Genomic DNA, 4,805 nt, shown 5'->3' on the forward strand with positions numbered 1-4,805 from the left:
ACTAATGAGTTTAATGACTTCCATTTGCAAAGTCCACCCTTTCTAGCAACTTTGTATTTCTGAGGCATATGCTGATTACCTGGCTTCCTTTAGCTAGCAACATCCTGCTGATCAAAGTAGATGAATGGGTAATTTGCCAGTGTATTTATACCTCCAATACAAACTAGAGCATTGAAGCCAGCAACTTCAATATATCACTGGAGGTGTTTATTTCTCCTGTGGGAGAAAGTGATTTGGGGAGAGAATTATGAAACAAACCCAAGCCTATAACACGGTGCATTTCAGTTCCATTTAAATACTTTTAGTGAGCAGCGCCTGAGCATCCTGTTCACCAGTACACCAGGGGCTAGAAGAAACACACTAGATAAAGAACTTGCCTCAAGAGCAAGACTGAAGTATATTAGGGTGGGTGAATTAGCTCAAAAAGTCTGACCAGCAGATATCATGGAGTGTGGCAAGATGGCTTCTCCCAAAAACATGCTGGAAGATGCACAGATGATGGCACAAATCCTGAAGGATATAGGATTACAGAATATGAGCCAAGAGTTATAAACCAGATGTTGGAGTTTGCTTTTCATTATGTGACCCCAATTCTAGATGGTGCTAAGATTTATTCAAGCCGCGTTAAGAAAACCACTGTTGATACAGATGATGTACAATTGGCCATCCAGTGTTGGGTTGACCAATCCTTTACTTTTTCCTCTCCCAAGAGATTTCCTGTTGGACATTGCAAAGAGATCAATCCCCTTTGCCATTATTAATCAAACTATATTCAGATCTTAGAATGCTACCTGATAGATATTACCTGCTAGCTTCAAACTGTAGGCTTAAGTCCTTACCAGAAAAAGACATCTACTACTTTTGTAGGAAGAACAATCATTCTACAGTTAAGCATTGGTTCAGTCAGTAGCAGACCAAGCCCTCCCTTACTGGGCACAGCAACCCCTCAGACAACGTCTGCTTCAATGAAAGTGGGGACTCCAGTGTCCCTCCCAGGGCAAAGGTTGACAGTACACAATGGTGAAAAACTAAAGCCATTTCCTCTTAACTCAGGAACAAGACAAGGATGCCTACTCTCTCCACTTCTCTTCAATCTAGTATTAGAATGCCTAGCTACAGCAATAAGACAAGATGCAGACATAAAGGGGATCCAAATAGGGAAAGAAGAAATAAAACTCTCCCTCTTTGCAGATGACATGATCTTGTATTTAAAGAATCCCATAGACTCCACTCCCAAATTACTCAAGCTGATCCAAAACTTTGGCAAAGTAGCAGGTTATAAAATTAACCCCCAAAAATCAATGGCTTTTCTATATGCCAACAATGAGAAAAGTGTGGCTGAAATTAGGAAAGCAACTCCATTTGTAATAGCCCCACAAAAAATAAAATACCTAGGAATTAACTTAACCAAAGAAGTGAAGGACCTCTATGATGAAAACTTTAAAATCTTGAAAAAGGAAATCAACACAGAACTTAAAAAATGGCAAAACCTCCCATGCTCCTGGATTGGCAAGATTAACATCGTGAAAATGGCAATACTTCCCAAGGCTATCTACAAATTCAACGCGATACCTATCAAAATTCCACCCTCATTCTTCAAGGAAATAGAAGAGGCAATCCAAAAATTCATATGGAACAATAAAAGACCCCGAATAGCAAAAATGCTCCTCAACAGAAAGAACACTGCTGGAGGAATATCAATACCAAATTTCAAACTCTACTATAAAGCCATAGTAATCAAAACAGCTTGGTATTGGCATAAGAACAGACCTCAGGACCAATGGAATAGAATTGAAAACCCAGAAATGAACCTACAGACCTATAGCCATCTAATCTTCGATAAGGAAGCTAAAACAATAGAATGGAAGAAAGACAGCCTCTTCAGTAAATGGTGCTGGCAAAATTGGTTAATTACATGTAGAAAACTAAAGCTAGATCCTTATATATCACCCTGCACCAGAATCAACTCCAAATGGATCAAAGACCTTGAACTCAAAGCAGACACTCTGAAAACATTACAGGATGGAATAGGAGAAACCCTAGGTCTCCTTGGCTCAGGCCGAAATTTTCTGAATAGAGACCCGGAAGCACAACAAATCAAAGAAAGGTTGGACAAATGGGATTGCATAAGGTTGCAGAGCTTCTGCAGGGCAAATGACATAGCTAGCAAGACCAACAGAAAGCCCACCGATTGGGAGAAGATCTTTACTAGCCATACAACGGACAAGGGTCTCATATCTAAAATCTACTTGGAACTCAAAAAATTAAACCACCCAACAACAAATCCTCAAAGAAACAACTGCCCAATAAATAAGTGGGCGAAAGACTTAAAGAGAAGCTTCTCTGAAGAAGAAAGAAGGATGGCCAATAGACACATGAAGAAATGTTCAACATCCCTAGCCATAAAAGAAATGCAAATCAAAACAACATTGAGATATCACCTCACTCCAGTTAGAACAGCAAAAATCAAGAACTCTAACAACAACAGATGCTGGAGGGGATGTGGACAGAAAGGAACCTTACTTCATTGTTGGTGGGAATGTAAACTTGTTCAACCACTTTGGAAAGCAGTATGGAGGTTCCTCAAAAGACTTCACATAGATCTCCCCTATGATCCAGCAATCCCACTTTTGGGCATTTACCCAAATGTTTACAAACAAGACCACACTAAAGCTACCAGCACAACTATGTTTATTGTAGCATTATTTACCATAGCTAAGATATGGAACCAACCCAGATGCCCCTCAGTAGATGAATGGATCAAGAAAATGTGGTATATATACACAATGGAATTCTATGCCTCCATCAGAAAGAATGACATTTCCCCATTTGTTAGGAAATGGAAAGGTTTGGAAAAAATTATATTAAGTGAAGTAAGCCAGGCCCAAAGAAGCATAGGTCCCATGGTTTCCCTTATTTGTAATATCTAGTATAGGTATGAGTCAAGCGGAAAAGGTCAGATAATGTGATGTTAGGAAAATGAACCCTTAAATATGTATTTTAATGTTTTTGTTTCTTTCATGCATGTGTTTCTAACGCATTTATAAGATTATTTCTTTGTTGCTTTGTATGTCCCTCCCCCACAGTGTAACCCCCGCTTTCACTATATTTGATGTCAGTATAACATGTGGAGGAGATGGGGACAAACAAGTCGTTTAAGGATTCAGGTGGACCTGTTGCAACAATGAGAAGTACAAAATGTCATGTCAAAACCAACTTTACAATGTCGGTGTGTGGGGGGGAGGGGGGTATAATTGGGTGGGGGGAGGGGGGAGGCTGGGAAGGGAGGTGAAGGGTAAACAAAGGAGGAGGCTGCAATGCTTGGTAAGAAATGTATGCATTATCCTGCCCATGTAATTGTAGCCCCTCTGTACAGTATGTTCTCAAATTAAAAAAAAAAAAAAAAAAAAGGTTGACAGTACAGATGCTTGCTTCTTGTTCCCTTGTTGTAAACCATCATTTCCTGCAATATCAGCAGTTCAGAATGTTTGGATCAATCCATCATTAATTGGTTCCAAAAATATTCTTATTACCACTAAAATGATGTCACAAAATACAACCAATTAGTTGTCAAAAGTCCTGGAAAGTATGAAGATAATGATGACTATGATAATTTGTAATCTATCCTTGATGCATGTAACATGTATTCTTGGTCTTGATTCTATTGTACTGAAATTAAACAAGCATGCTGTGTGTTTTCAAGTTGTATTTTAGAAACTTTATAAGTAATATTAAATATGCAAGTTATTTATAAAAGTTAATTATAAAAAATTTTTTAGGTAAGTTAGCATGCCTAATAGGGTCAATTGTCTGAGCACCCATTTGAAAAGTTAGCATCAAGTTTTCAGCTGAATTAAAAGAAAAGTTTTAGTCAAACTCTGGTGCCTGTAACTCTAGCTATGCAGGAGGCTAAATTCTGAGGATCATGGTTTGAAGCCAGCCCAGGCAGAAAAGTCCATGAGACTCTTATCTGCAATTAAACACCAAAAAACTGGAAGTGGAGCCGTGGTTCAAGTGGTAGAGCACTAACCTTAAGCAAAGCAAAGCAAAGCAAAACAAAACAAAAAAACCTCAGTGCCCAGGCTCTGAGTTCAAGTTCCAGGAACCCCCCCACACAAACAAGCATTTTATTGGCATAGATTGATTGAACAAAAGTGTTTTATGGTGATATTTACAACATGCATATAATTAATTTACATTGATAAAAAATCACATCATTTATATCAATCTTTCTCAACCGCACGACTCCCTCATTCTAGCTCCTTTTTAATGTTTATTTTTGGAGGCTTTCATTATGCTCTTTTGTACTTCTTGAATATTCACCACCCCACCCCACCATCTTTTTTCTTCCCCTCCCACGCTCACCATTTCTCTCCTATACACCCCCTCCTTTACAATCATGTCACATCATCATTTTGGGTACAGATTTTATATCTGAGTGATTTGTTTTTCAGGGTTTGCTTAACTAATGTTTTTGCTCTTTACCTTTTTTTTTTTTTTTGGCCAGTCCTAAGGGGGCTTGAACTCGGGGCCTGTGTGCTGTCCCAGAGACTTTTGTGCTCAAAGCTAGAGCTCTAACAGTTGAGCCACTTCTGGATTTTTCTGAGTAGAGTCTCACAGACTTTTCTGCCTGGGCTGGCTTTGAACTGTGATCCTCAGATCTCAGCCTCCTGAGTAGTTAGGATTATTGGCCTGAGCCACGGGCACCTGGCTTGTTCTTTACCTCTTAGGCTTATCTTCATTCCTTCCTGCATTCATGTTCCTATTTTCATTCTCCTTTCTAACCTGCTTCCTTTGCTACCTGC

The 4,805-nt window shown here is 39.1% G+C and overlaps 1 pseudogene; it reads left to right on the forward strand.

Moving 5' to 3' along the window:
• Nucleotides 1-444: 444 nt before the first annotated feature.
• LOC138827874 (transcription initiation factor TFIID subunit 9-like) lies at nt 445-3,620 on the forward strand (annotated as a pseudogene).
• Nucleotides 3,621-4,805: the final 1,185 nt, after the last annotated feature.

The sequence above is a fragment of the Dipodomys merriami genome, unplaced genomic scaffold (genome assembly GCF_024711535.1).
Source record: "Dipodomys merriami isolate MVZ:Mamm:240054 unplaced genomic scaffold, mDipMer1.0.p SCAF_16, whole genome shotgun sequence".
NCBI classification, from domain to species: domain Eukaryota; kingdom Metazoa; phylum Chordata; class Mammalia; order Rodentia; family Heteromyidae; genus Dipodomys; species Dipodomys merriami.